The sequence below is a fragment of the Sorex fumeus genome, unplaced genomic scaffold, assembly GCF_029834395.1.
Source record: "Sorex fumeus unplaced genomic scaffold, SorFum_2.1 ptg000054l, whole genome shotgun sequence".
Classification (NCBI taxonomy): Eukaryota; Metazoa; Chordata; class Mammalia; order Eulipotyphla; family Soricidae; genus Sorex; species Sorex fumeus.
Window position 1 is genome coordinate 14,499,906 of NW_026606111.1, and position 15,875 is coordinate 14,515,780.

Here is a 15,875-nt window from a genome sequence, read left to right on the forward strand (position 1 = left end):
GCTGATAACATTATCTCATAATGAAAGAAAGTAAGGTCCAGAAGTTGTCCATACAGTGAAGAAGTTAAATGACAGTATTGAAGTAAAGTGTGCAAGAAGGTACAGTTGCTGATTTCTACCCCAACATATCTCAATATGTTTTGTCTTGGGTTATAAGTAATAATAAGGTAAAGTATACATAGTTCAGTTGAACACCCTCAGAACCACTCAGAAAAGAAAGAAGAAAAAAATTGAAAACTACACCTTCTTTTTTGATATTCTAAATCCTTGTTATTTATAAAAAACGTGAATTAAAACTGTTTCTCTATAGATTAGATTACATTTGATGTAGTTTAGGACAACTTTGTAAGATTGACTTTTTTCATAGATCTCATTTAACTCTCCAAAATTTAAAATTTCAAAAGTTCATTCAAACATTTAGTTAAGTACACTATTGTGCATAATAAATGTTAGAAGATGAAGATATGCAATATTCATAAGGATATGGTTTGTCTCAACATTTTAGAAAGGCTGCAGGTATTTAAAGTATTGAAGAACATGATCAGTTTGAAATCCATTAATGGAGCTCGTTAGTGCCCCTACTTTAGAGAAAAACCCTTTAATAATGTCAACAGATTAGCCACCTACTTTTGACAATATTCCTCAGCTGGTATTCTAGAAGTTTCTAGCTGTCTTCTTCAGCATCAAAAGTGAAAGAGCTCTTTTTGTCATGAGCAGGTACTGAAGGAACACTTTTGTTCTCTCACCTTCATTATCTATTTCTTTATATTTGCTGCAGTTAGAACAAATATGAATTAATTTACTATTCAAGTAAACATATAGTACAGGTGTTCTTAATTATTTAATATTTGAGGACTTGTTCTTAACTGTGCATTTTTGTATGAATTATCCTGGACTCCCTATCTTTAGAAGACAGGAATTTTAGAAGGAATTTTTCTCCTCATCTGTTTATAAATTATAAATAATTTTCTGGGATCCTACTCTACTTGTATCTCAGTTACAGCAGAAACAGCATATATATTTTTGAGTAGGTAACAATTGAGAGACATATATAGAACAAAACATTAATAAAATGTGACAAAAGAAAAAATAGACATGCATATTTATGAGAGAGCAATAACTATGTCATGGGAAATTTGAGAAAATTGCAGAGAAGTCACAACACAATACATAGGTGACAAGAAGCAGGGTCTTGGAGATAAGGAAAAAAGTCAAATGTGAAACCCCAGAGACATAAGATATAGCATATTGGAAGTACAGTGGAAAAATCAAAGGTAGTGTTTCTGTGCATTAGAGAGTGCAGGATTTACAAAGGCTTGGGGAGAAAACATTAAGCTGCTTACTAAATGGTCTTTATGATAATTTGTGAAATTTAGACCATTACAAAGAAAAGCAGTTAAGAGTTCCCCCTCACCCTCCAGGGAAGGGAGATGATCGTATGAGTCTGGGAAAAATTTTCTTCAAGCATTGTAGAATGTGTTTTGGAGCAGATTCTCTCTCCCATCTACCCTCAAGAAAGTGGGTTAATCATTACAGAACCCAATTAGATCTGTTAAAAGAATAAGATATATTTAATATTTATTTTGTTCAATAAAGCACTATTGTCCATCAGTAATATAGGTTGGGAAAAGCAGGGATTGAACCAAGATTAAAATGCAGTCAGTGGAATGTGTACCCGGGCAAATGCCTGTGTGGAGTTCAGGCAGGAAAGGAGCAGAGGAAAATGATTGAAACAGTTGCCTTAGCAGAATAAGAGGATTGTATAACTATGCACTATGCATGGCTTCGTTAACTCTTTATAGAGCAATATTTGTTCAGTGAGGCTTCCAAATGTTTTTGGCTGACCATCAGCTCCTTGTCTGCCTGGCAGTCATATTCCCATTAAGGATTTTAACTTGGATTAAAATCCTTAATGGGAATATGACCACAGGGTGAGGTCATTAAGTATAGTTAAAATTAAAATTCTTCATCCAGTTTCTCTCTTCATCCAATTCTGGTATATCAATCAGTTAAGTTTCAAACTAACATTTCCCAAGAGTATTTTAATATTCCGTGCACCATTTAAACTTAAATTTGTCCAAGTTCTTCCCTAAAGAAAAGCAGAAACAATTCTAAAGAATCAATAAGAGACCCAAATGGGCAATTTAAATAGTCCTGCAGCACTCCCAGATGAGCGCAGATGCATTTATAAAAGCTGAGTGGATCTACTTTGAATAACCAGATGAAAATTAAGCCAAAAATCCCAGAAACTTTAAAGAACAGTGCACTTTACAAAAGTGCAAAAGTAGTGACTATGGTGTTATATGCCTCCTTTTTTTATTTTGCAAAACTTACAGATCATATATTAGCACTGTAGCACTGTCCTCCCGTTGCTAATCGATCTGCTCGAGCGGGCACCAATAACGTCTCCATTGTGAGACTTGTTACTCTTTTTGGCATATCGAATATGCCACGGGAAGCTTGCCAGGCTCTGCAGAGTGGGCGGGATACTCTCGGTTGCTTGCTGGGCTCTCCGAGAGGGATGGAGAAATCGAACCCAGGTCAGCCACTTGCAAGGCAAATGCCCTACCTGCTGTGCTATCGCTATCGCTCCAGTCCACAGATCATATATTAGAGATAAGTAATTTTAAATGCTACTTAATAATTTTAAATACTACTAGTTTTTGTGCTAAAACATGTAATCAATGTAATGATGTCATGTGGTATTCCCTTCCTTGACGGTAAACTAAAAGCTGCAATCAGGGGCTAGGATAGCATGTAAGGTGTCTGCCTGCCTTTTAAGCGGGTAGCTCAAGATCCATCCCTCCGCACCATATATAGTTACCCAGAATTGCCAGAAGTGGTCCTTGAGCATAAGGCAAGACTAAGCCCTGAGCACTACCGGGTGTGCTTGCCCCCCACCAAAAATAAACAAATAAAAGCTGCAGTCAAATGAAGGCATTAACTTAAAATTAATGATTAGAACAAAGACCATATGGTTACTCAACTTGCTCATCAATAAAAGTCTCCAAACACAGCAATACAGTATTAGTCTAGAAAACTGGGCCAAATTATATTCTGGTACATTCCCGTTCAACTATAAGAAGGGAAATTCCTCTTACTTTTGAAATGTGTGATCAATGTAGGGAAGTAATCAGACATCCAGATTTGTTTGATTGGCACAATGCTTGTGCATGAAGACTGTTTATTAGAGTTATTTGCCTTACAGTGCATGCTCCCATGATTACTAAATATCGAGACAGAAAATTATGGTCTTCTTTCCTGTTGCCTGCATCTAAAACAGTCTTCTCTCAGCCATCAACCCTCGATTCTGCTGAAAATGATTCCAGATCTCATATTTGGACGATTTCTAGACACCATATGCATATAAAAATGTCTTTTGATACACATCCAGAATGTTTCTCTGGTGATAAACACCGTGGTAGGATGTACCACTTCAGCTTATTATTCAGACTTAAAAGAATTATTTTAAGTCTTTAATAAATAGGGGCCGGAGTGATAAAATAGTGGGTAGAGCTTTTGCATTGCGCAGGGCAGACCCAGGTTCAATCTCTGGCATCCCATGTGTTCCCCCAGCACCTCCAGAAATAACTCCTGAGTGCAAAGCCAGAAGTGTCCCCTGAGCATTACTGGGTGTAACCCCCCACCGAAAGTAGCACTGTAGCACAGTAGCACTGTCCTCCCGTTGTTCATCAGTTTGCTCGAATGGGCCCAGTGACGTCTCCATTGTGAGACTCGTGTTACTGTGTTTGGCATATCGAATATGTATGTCAAGGGGAGCTTGCCAGGCTTTGCCATGCCGGAGAGATACTCATGGTAGCTTACCGGGCTCTCTGAGAGGGGCGGAGGAATTGAACCCAGTTCAGTCAGTCCGGCCACATGCAAGGCAAATGCCCTACCGCTGTGCTATCGCTCCAGCCCCACCAAAAGTAAGATATTTAATGTATAGAAAAGCATTTCTAATTTTGGCTTTAGAAATAAAATTTTTTTAAATTACTAAGTACTGCAAATCCTCCTTAAAACTGTTTAGTTACCTACCTAACCCCCTAATGTAGGTTATCTTGAATTGCACCCTTCTGAATTTCATGTTTGTCAACCATCATGTTTTTATTTCCATGTGTATGTATGCTTCCTGGGATAAATACAAGTAAGTTCTCATATACACAAAACATGGACTCTGCAGAAAGAGAGGGATAGACATAGAAAGATTGCATTCATCTGGGGAATATAAAGCAACAAAATATGAGATCAATACCTAAGAATAGCTGAGATCAACACCAGGAGGATTACTCCATAGCTTAGAGGCCAGCCGGGTATTCTAGGGGAAAGAGCCTTTCAGATAGAGAAGGGAGCACCAAATAAAGGGTGTTTGGAGGATCCTCCCAGGAGGGGAAATGCATGTTGAAAGTAGACTATGGACTGAACATGATTGCCACTCAATGCCTCTTTTGCAGACCACAACACTCAAAAGGAGATAGAGAACAAAGGGGAATGCCCTGCCACAGAGGCAGGGTGGGAGGGGGGGTCGGGGGGGGATATTATCCATGGTGGTGGAAAATGGGCACTGGTGGAGGGATGGGTATTTGATCATTGTATAATCAAAACCCAAGCACAAAAAATTGTAAATCTACAACTGTACCTCATGGTGCTTCACTAATAAAAAAATAAATAAATAAATAAATAAAATAAAAAAACATGGACTCTGATATTAAGCTACTTTCTTAGTAGCATCTTCATAACTTAAATAGATATGAATATATTATGTTGAATAACATAATTAACTTGTTAATAAAACATTAGAGTTCTATATCATGAATGTTGTCTATTTGGAGTATATCTAAATGTGACATTCTGATATATTTACTCTTGCAACTTTTTTTATTTAAAGCTGTGAAATTAATTCTATAGTGAAGAGGGTACTTATAATTCATGTGATTGTTACTTTATGGCACTATATTATATCAAATACATCTTTTACTTGCCAGTTTCCCCTTTGATAGGTATGCAAAGTTTCCTGTCCTGGGTACTATAAATTATGCTGTTATAAAAGCTCTTGCTCCTGATTCCTGCAAGACTTTCCCAGTAATACACCGGATTAAATTGCTGAATCATATGAAAGACACATGTTCAACATTACAATATAATGAAAAGTTATTTATCAGAGTGTTTTTATCCCTCCATCACTCATTCCTGTTTTCAGTTTGTGAGTCATTGCTGCTCCTTATCATCACTGACATTTAGTCCTGCTAGCTTCATTTCTTTCAGACCTTTAGTACTGCTAGCTTCATTTCTTTCAAACCTTCTAAATATAAATGTGTTTCATATGGTTTGCTGAGCAGTATATTCAAATTACACTAAGTATATTAGTTTTCTTCTATTTTTGTCCTTTTTCTATCAGATTACTTTTCATTCTTATAGCTTTATGAGTATTTCTATATATTTCACGTTCTAATTTTTTGTCAGTTATATATAGGGCAAATATTATTTATTAATCATGATCCTATGCTTTAAGTTTTAACTATTAATATCTTTCAATGATTATTTTTCAATTGTTTACCTTTACATTTACCTTTATATGTATCTTTTAATAAACTTTCCCTAACCTGAGATCATATTCCCATATTTTAAGTTTTGCTGTTCATATTTTTTAATAAATTGTTTTGACTACAATGTAAAATTTTTTTCCACATGTAACAAACAATTATTGAAGTGTTACTTATTGGAATGTTTCCCTACTAAACAAAAATGACCTTTATGTATTAAATTATCAAGTCTCTGTTTGTATGAGAGAGAGTGAGAAATAGAGTGAGACAGAGAGAGACAAAGAGACAGAGAAAAAGAAAGAGAAATTTCTTAGTACTTTATGTTTTGGTATTTCATATAAAAATTTTAACACTATTTACATGGCGACTATATTCCTGAAAATGCTTGATTATAATTAGAGTGCTACAAGGATATTTATAGGATAGATTTCTTAAATACATAGTATCAGTAACTTTCAGAGTGAAAAATTCAAGTTTATCATATAATTACAGGTCTGCCTCTAGCAATTAGGGACTAATTTGGCCAAAAAGAAAGAGTGCTGCATTTTTCTTTTTCTATTTTTAGGTGTGACTGACATATAATATTATACTAGTTCTAGATGCACAATATAATGATTTTGTATATTTACATATATAGTGAAATGATCACAATATGTCTATATTCCATACATCCATCAATGAACATAGTCATAGCTTTTATTCTTGTCATGATAAATCTTAGAATTTACTCTCAGAAATTTCAGACAATTCAACATTAATTATTGTTTCCAGTCTGTACATTGTACTATCTGGCAAGCTACCCGTGACATATTCGATATGCCAAACACAGTAACAACAAAGTCTCCAATGGAGACATTACTGGGCCCGCTCAAGCAAATCGGTGAACAACGGGAGGACAGACAGACAGGCATTGTACTATCATGGCACCAAATAGCTCCTTCTTTCGTTCTACCTTCTCAGTCTTCAGTTATTTCTAATGAACAACGATCTGTTTTATTTTATTCTTCTCCTTTTTTTATTTTTCAGGATCTCAGTAGGGATTTTTTTATTATTTGTTTTGTTTATTTTTTATTTTTCTGAGGATTCTACAGGTAAGTGAGAAGCATATGGTATTTATCATTTGTCGTTCTTTACTTGACTTATTTAATTAGCATGTAGAAAGCTACAGCCTGTCACAAGCTGTCACAAACAACAAGGTTGAATTATTTTTTATGGCTGAATTATATACCATTATACATCACATTTCATTTGTTCATTCATCTATTGATAAACACGGGTATTTCAGTATCTTCTCTAATGAATATACTGCAATGAAGATAGAGGGCATAGTTCTCTGAGCTGGTCTTTTTATTTCTCACATAAATAGATATAGAATTGCTGAAACAAGTAATAGTTGTTTTTTTGGGTTTTTTGGGGGTTTTTTTTTTGCTTTTTGGGTCACACCTGGCGATACACAGGGGTTACTCCTGGCTTTGCACTCAGTTTCTACTCCTGGCAGGGAACTGTATGGGATGCTGGGAATCAAACCCGGTTGGCCACGTGCAAGGCAAATGCCCTACCCGCTGTGCTATCTCTCCAGCCCCAACAAGTAATAGTTTTATTTGCAATTTTTTGTATAGAAACTCCATATTGTTTTCCATCTTGTTAAACCAGTTTACTTTCCCACCACTGTACACAAAACTTTGTCTTCTCACATACTGGCAAAACCTTGTTATTTCCTACATTTTTAAGAATAGCTAAATAGGTTGATAGGTAAAAATATCCCACTATGGTTTTGATTTTACATCTATTGCCCATTTTTTTCTATAAGTAATTGGTATCTGGTTTGGTTTAATATTTGCTTTTGAGTTGCATACGTTCTTTATGTTGTTTAGATATTAACCCTTTATAGATTGGTGGTGTTGTCGATTCCTCTGCCCCTCTTGGTGAGCCCTGCAAGCTACCGAGAGTATATCACCTGCACGGCAAAGCCTGGCAAGCTCCCCGTGAAGTATTTGATATGTCAAACACAGTAACAACAAGTCTTAACAATGGAGACGTTACTGGGCCCACTCCAGAAAATTGATGAACAATGGGAGAACAGTGACACTGACAGATTATAGTACATCTTTTTATTTTTATGGGTTCTTTTTATATGTAAAATCTTTTGAGTTTAATTTAGACCTTCCTGGTTATTTTTACTTTTGGTCTCAAATCCAAAAAATTATCCAATCCAATTAAAAAATTATCAAGGACACCACCACTTATGTTTTCCTCTACAAGTTTTATAGTTTTAGATTATGCTCAAATCTCCCATTTTGAGTTATTTTTGTGCATGGTATAAGAAAATTATTCAGAATTGGTCTTATACATTTTGTTATCCAGTTTTCTTAAAACCATTTGTTGAAAAGTGTGTCCTTTTTGAGTTGTATATTTTTGGGTCTCACTATACATAGATGATAAATAGGTTTATTTATTTTATTTTTGTGTTAATGTGTTATCTATTGTTATCTTGATCTATGTACTATCATGGCACCAAATAGCTAAATCATACCATACTGTTTTAATTATTATATTATAATTTTGTTGGATATTTTGAAATCAAAGATTCTGAGACTTCAAGCTCTGTTTTTCTTTCTTAAGGTTGCTTTGTCTGTTCTGAGATTTTGTTGTCCCATACAAGTTTTAAGTTTGTTCTATTTACAAATAAATGCTAAAATAAAAATTTTGAGGTATTGCACTGAATCTGTAAATTGTTTTGTATGTATTATATATATCATAAAAGTGTAATTCTTCCAGTCTATAAGGATTTAATATCTTTTCACTTGTATTTCTTCAATGTTTTTTTATCAATGTCCTAGTCTCCAGTGTACAGGTCTTTCACCTTTATTAAAATTACATGAAAATAGTATATTCAACTCTAGTCTGAAATTTAATCCACAAATAATCATGTTGAGTCTAATGTTCCAAATGCGTTATCTAATATTGCAATTTTGTACTCTAAAAGCTACTTTAAATAATTTTCTATTTTACATGCCTGTGTCACATATCTACATAGGAATGACTTTCCAAATTCCATTTGCTCCACCTCAAATACCCTTCACCACACCTCTAGGAAAGGAGAGATTTTCACAAGTAATGATATTTATATTTAGCATTTTTTATTGGTCAAGTGACCTGAGTCTTTGTGAGCTATGATTTCTTCATCATGTGGACATCAGTAAAGGGAGTAGTAATAATAGAATTCTTCTAAAGGTCACTGGGAGGTCAGAGAGATCATCTACATGACATTGTTAAGACATTACCATCACTCAGGTGACATATAGGAATATAAAATATGATTGCTAGAACTTTTAAAATTAATCTAATGAGACCAAAGAGATTGTAGAGTGGGTAAGTCCCTCCCCTTAAATGCAGCTGGCCCAGGTTTGATTCCTGGCATTACATATGGGATGAGCCCTCCCTGAGCTCAGAGAAAGAGTAACCCTGAGTATATTTCAAATCAAAATACCCCAAAGATGGTAGAGATTACTCTTCTCATACCTCAACATTCATTCTGTAGAATGCAGACATCTAAAACCTGCTACTACTGCATCCAGTCCCACTACTACAAATGTCTCTCTCAGGCAAAAATCACAGAACTCTAGAAATTTTGAGTTCCAGAATGTAGAAAGGTTGGAACCACTAATATTTTAATGACACAACCCACAAGCATCAACAGTAGCACAAACTTGTCTTTTACTTTACTATTGCCTGAAAATTGCACACATGTTTAGGGTTAGCAATGCCAAATACCAGTTAGAGAGCTCAGTCAAAGTCTAGTGCCAAGCACTAGCAGTGCCAAACACTAGTTCGAGAGCACAAAAAATAAATTTGGTTGTCTGCCTTCACTGACTCAATAAGGACAAGACCACTATTGAAAGAGCAAACTCCATACAATCTACGGCCCGTCTCAGAACTACACATGACCCTTTCAGTTGCTACCTTCTCTGAGTTGTCCCTGAAAATTTTTTATTAGCTGAAAAGAATTGTTCTTTCTTTTTCTGTAAGCTGTTCACATTAGACATTGTAACTACATAGGACATTAAAAATTTCTCATTTAACATCAGAAATTTTGACTCAATTAATTTAGGTTGAAAGTTCACTTCTTGGTTTTTTGCCCCCCCCCCCCCGGGTTTGAGGCTACAGTCAGTGGTGCCTGGTTTTGTGGACCAAATGTGGTGCTAGGGACCAAAAAGGGCAAGCAGCCTACCCACTATAACTTCTTGCTAGCCCAGAATGTTGGAAATGGTCTAAATTCTGCTGCACATCTTTTGTCTAAAACCACTACTCTAAAATAAGAACTTGTAAGTTTTTATTTTTCCTTATTGTTTCCTAACATTTGATTCATTTTCAAAAAAGAGTTTTTTGGAGGACAGGGTTTGGGCCATACCTATTGGTTCTCAGGGCTTACTCCTATCTCTGTGCTAAGGATAATGCTGGTGGAACTCAGGGAAGTTATGGGTTGTCAGGTTATTGCCTGTAGCCCAGGTCAACTGCCTGTAAGGCAAGTGTTCTGCCCACTGTATTATTTATCTCCCAACTATTTTCATTTAATTTCAAAAGAAAATGTCCTTACTCTTCACACTAGCTTGAGGATGAGATTTTCATCTAATCTGTTTTTCTAGCAGATTATTTTGCAAGTATAAGCACGTGTTTACAGAATACATGAATTAGGGTGTGCAATGTCTTGCAAATAAAAGCATACTAAGGACAACAGGCATGGCAACATGTCTTTGCCCCTCTTCTATTTAATATGTTCTCAATTAAACCCCTTCCTAATATATTAATTCCATTCAAGCATTACTCTTCTAATTAACAACTCACTGTAGAATATAACTTGAAAAAATTTATCCCTAAATTTGAAAGTAACTCTTAGGAAACATATTTTTCAGCTCTGAAAACTATTACCAATGAACTCACATCCTTTTAGATAAAAATCTAAAATCCAAAAGAGAGAATTGAGAAAAAAAAAGTGTAAGTCACTTGTGAAATTGTAGTTATGAGCTGTTTACCATCATAACTTTTTAAATATACATCACTGTAACTCTAAAACCCAATATGTAGTAATCCAAATTTTGTCATTATACTGTTATTTAATTGCAGTATGACTAAGAAATACTTTTCCAATATTTGAAATTTTATACATTATACTTTCTTTGAAAGAAACTAGACAGGAATGCTAAATTATTGATTTTAACTAGCATTTCTAAGTTTGTATAAGAAAAATGAAGTGCTCACAATAGGTCTATTGTTGACATTTTGATTTCTTGTGACTTATGATTATAAACTAGGTTAGCTCCAGAGTCTTAAATCCTATTTTTACTCGTAAATTTTTGCTATGTAGATCTATTTTTTCTTCTTTAAAAATGATTTTAAAACTATACATGTTAACTAAGTTATGAATAAAAGTGAGAAGATTTTTGATTGAAATAAAACATGTTATACCAGTGACGATAAAATTGGTGGACCCCCATGGGTGGCTTATGTGAGGAGAGAGATGATCACTTTCTCTGGGTCTACTTCTGCCACCCTGGGACCAGCTGGGGAGGCTAGAACTGATGATGTCTGAGATGAGTCCCTACACAGTATGGACCTCGAGTCCTGCCAGTCCACAAGGTCTGCTTGGTCTTCTCATACAGACTTGATTCCCAACCACACGATCTCTCCAGAACCTGCAGACTTAAGATGGGGTGAGGAATCGCTCTTTGCTGTAATGGAAAGTCAGTCCTAGACAAGGTTTAGGGATCCTTGTCTTTTCTCACAGAAAGGAATTTCGGAGTGGATGTTCAGTGAAGTAAAAACAGATTTTATTTGGAGAGTTTAGGAAAGGGAACAAAGGAGAGCTAAAGAAGAGAGTAACACACTCAAGGGAGAATGTGGGCTTCTCCAAAGGCAGAGAGAGCCGCATACACATGTCAAAAGGAGAGATGGGGAGACCTGTGTTCAGGTGCCACATACTTTAGGCCACTTGGGCACAAGCAGCATATGGACTGGGGCAGCAAGGTGGCCCTTATAGAGTATCTCCAACCTGCTCCCACCAGGGTTTCTACCTAGGTAAAAGTCTGTTGCTAGGGTAGGTGCCAAGGGGGTAGAGTTGGAGGTGATCTATGGTCTTCTTTGAATTTCCTTTCCTAAACTTTGTTCCTGCTGGAGCTTCTCCCAGAGGAGGGTCCAGACTTCTCTGGGTCTGTTGGGGCCAGTTGAAGGTTTTATCAGGCCTACTTCTGTTTCTGCAAGGTGTATCCTGATGGTCTTAGGGCTAGGTAGTTTTAGTACTCCCTAGGAACTCTACTGTTATGGGGGCCCCTATCCTATTTATCTGCCTGCCTACATCAAAGACACAACTGTTAAAAAAGCAAAACACCTTTATTTTTGATATGCTAAAAAATTGACTGGCTAGGATAGAAAATCAAATTAGTCATATATAACATTCTCTTAAGCCCAAAATGAATTCAGAGAAAGTACTCTGTCTCTGCTCTGTAAATGCAACAACAAATCCAGGGTTACAGCATAGTTTACTGAATATTTTAAGCCTACAGCTGAAAACTACTATTTAGAAAAAAATTAAAAATTAATATTACTGCTTGTTCTCAATGCACCTGATTTGTTCTTTCTATGTCTACTTATACAAGATCAATGTTTCAACTCATGTCAAGGAGTTATTTTAACATTTGTCTCATAATTTAGAAAATATTTCATAAATCCATAGCTTCCAGAGAGTAATTATTCTTCTGATAACAAAAATTCTAAAGAGAATTCACAATTTTAGGTGTCATTTAGAACATTCATAATTCATGAGAGTAGGTCAAAATATTAACATTAACAGAAGCTTGGAAGAAGCTTATTCCAAATGTTTGGATGACTTAGAGGTTTTAAGACTTCACTGGAGGAAGAAAGTACAGATATAGCATTAAAAGCAAAAGAACTAAAATAAGATGTGAGGGCAGATGATATGGATAAATTATAATTCAATGATAAAACTTTAACAAATGAGGAGTTGTTTTCGACATGTGAACAAAAAAAAAACCCAATTTCTTGAGATGAAATTCAGACCTAGTAGAGATGATGATGTGAACGTTATGAAAATGATAACCAAAGTCTGAGATAACTGCACAAACTTACCTTGAAAAGCAGTGGAAGCATTTAAGGGAACTGACTACAACTTTCAGAGAATTTCAACTCAGGGTAGGGGAACTGGAGAGATGGTTAGACCCTTGCTTTGCATGCAGCTGACCTTGGTTTATTCTCCAGCAGGACAGATGTTTCTCTGAGCACCACTCCTTAGTAGAGAGTCAGGAGTACAACCTCATAGAATCCAGAAACAAAAACAAAACAAAAGTTGTACTGAGCGGGGGGTAAAATGCTATCAAATAATATGCATGCTACAGAGAAATCTTTCGTGATAGGGTTTATCAACATGGAAAATGTCATTATTTTTATTTCAACAAATTGCCAGAGCAACCCTTATCTTCAGCAAGAACCATCTGAATCAGCAACCATTAACATAGGTCAGAAGTTTCCACAAATAAAGCCATTAACATAGGTCAAAACCTTCCACTAACAAAACCATTGTGACTGAAGGTTCAGACAATTGGCATTTTTAGCAATATTTTTTCTTTTTCTTTTCTTTTTTCTTCTCCTTTCTTTCTTATTTTTGTGCAGCACTAGGAACTGAACCCAATAACTCAATATGCAAGTCATGTTCTATACTCCTAAGCTATAACCTCCCTAGTTCCAATACAATTATTTTTAGTATTTGTATATATATATGTGTTGCTAGGGGCACAGGGCATGCACTTTATCACTTCCTTGGCATAAAGAATTTATAAAAATTAGATATATATATGCTTTTTTCAACATATTTTTGTATAATTAATATAGTGTAATATAGATTCCACATGTACTGTCACTGTCACTGTCACTGTCTTCTGGTTGTTCATCGATTTTCTCGAGCATGCCAGTTACTGGGTCACATGTACTAAGAAAGAAAAATTCATGTATTTTACTGTAATATTCACTTAATTTTGGTGATCTTGAACCAAGATCTGCAATATTCATGACACATGCATACATAATTTCAAGATCTTTTATTGCAAATGTATCCAAGCAAAAATCTTTTCAAAACTCAACTTCTCCTAAATTCTAATAAAATAGTGTTGTTCTCTTTGTCTTTCCCTCCACTCTCTGCTAAATCAAAACTATTTTCTTTTTCCTAATAAATTTAAGTTTAACTTAAGCATGTTCCTTAAAAGAATTTTCTATGTTGTAACTTCTCACTCTCTTTACTATTAGTCCCCCAAGAACTTTTTATGATCTAGTGGAATGTACATCATTTATATGGCTATAAAACCTTTAAGAAATTCTACTTGAATGCCTATTATGCCTACATATTTAAATAATAGATTCTATGGAAAGGAGGGTTGAATTTCTCAGTGTATTTTCCTCAACCAAGACTATAATGAGCAAAAATTTAGGTTGTTCTCTTAACTCAAATTATAATAATTATTAACAAAATAAGGGTTTATTCAAGAGAATCTATACATCTTGAGAGCAGGGAGTTCAAATATCACAAAGTATGCATTTGATACATATTGAAACAGATCAAATGTCTATTCTCTATACTTCTATAAAATGCAAAATTATAAGGTTTTATATTTAATTTACTGTTCTAACCTATACAATTTCCTTATGTTGCTTTAAAACAATAGTTGGAATAGTAACATTGTCCTTTAAAAATAAGAAGAAAAGCACCAGAGAGAGTGCATGGGTTAAATCATTTGCCTTGTAAATGACTGATCCGTTTGATACCAAGAATCACATTGTCCCCCAGGCATAAACAGAAATGAACCCTGAGAACCAGGAGTAACTCATAAAACAATGCTTATATGAAGAAAACCTGATCCATTTTATTTTAAAAAATTTCTGTGAAATAAGTCTTATTACTTGGTTAAGATGGAAAAGAAAAGGGTCTTCAATTCTTGTACTTACATGTGGATAAGTATTATATATGTATATCTATTAACTGTATATAGATATCAATATGTGTACATAAAATATTTAGAGAGGGGCTAGAGTGATAGCACAGCGTACAGGGCGTTTGCCTTGCATGCAGCCGACCAGGGTTTGATTCGCAGCATCCCATATGGTCCCCTGAGCACTGCCAGGAGTGATTCCTGAGTGCAGAGCCAGGAGTAACCCCTGTGCATCACCAGGTGTGACCCAAAAAGTAAAAAAAATAAATAAAAAAATACAATAAAATAAAATATTTAGATATTTAGCTCATATGTTTAGTTATTTAATATAACCATTATATTAAATAGAGGCATTATAAAATTAAGTTAAAGTTACTTAAATGTTTAAAATATTAGCAATTTTGTGACCCCTTTTGTTCTTTCTACATTTTATAATATACTAAAAATCTCACAAAATGGAAGTAGGCTAGGAATCCTAATCATGTGAGTCTGAGATTTATGGTATTATATACTTCTAAAACTAAACATCAATAATAAAAATGGCATTTTGCATAGTAAGTGATACATTTAAAGGCATAAAATGATTCACTCTTCAAATAAATACATGACAACTTTAAATGTGAATAAAATTTAAATTTTAATACCATTTGAAGAACAAGATCTAACTTTCTACTGTTTACAAATGCTCAGTAGCACTTTGTGTGTATTTGTGTATTTGTATTCCCCAGGAAAAGACATTTCTGTGGAAATAATCAAATAGAGAATTCGATGTTCCTTGCAGATAATTTTGGAATGTCCACTGGGAACTTTCTTGTCTGATTTTTTTTCATTTTTCTTGGGAAAACACCCAGAATTTCTAAATATTAGGTCTTCTTTTAGTTAAGCTGCTATATACAGAGTTTGTATAATTTGTATTTAGTAAGACACTATAGTAGAAATCCTCATCATTAAAAGTAGACAAACTGTGTGAAAGTATAATTCAAATGTAATAGAAGTGACATTAAAAGTAACATTAAATGATGTAGAGTATCACAATAATTACATTTTATTTTGCTAAACTTTTAAAAATTTCCTGGGTAGGTAATTATAATATGTAGATAGCTCCCCATTTAGTCAATAAATCCAAAATTGATATGTCTCATTTTCATTTTCTAAGAAAACCAATGGCCTTGTTTTTGGAAACAATGATAAACCCAAATTCTTTGCCAAAATCAAAATCCTTTTTAATCCATGTTTTGTTCGTTTGTGGTCTTCTCAAATTTATAAAATGATTAGAATTTTTATCCTAGCCCTGCCTTATTATTTTGCATCAATTTTTTCATCCTGAAAAGTGCAAATG

At 34.7% G+C, this 15,875-nt stretch overlaps 1 protein-coding gene across 1 annotated transcript in view; it reads left to right on the forward strand.

Moving 5' to 3' along the window:
- The window catches only part of FHL5 (four and a half LIM domains 5), a 62,304-nt gene that overhangs the window by 27,287 nt on the left and 19,142 nt on the right, over nucleotides 1-15,875 (forward strand). The window lies entirely within an intron of this gene.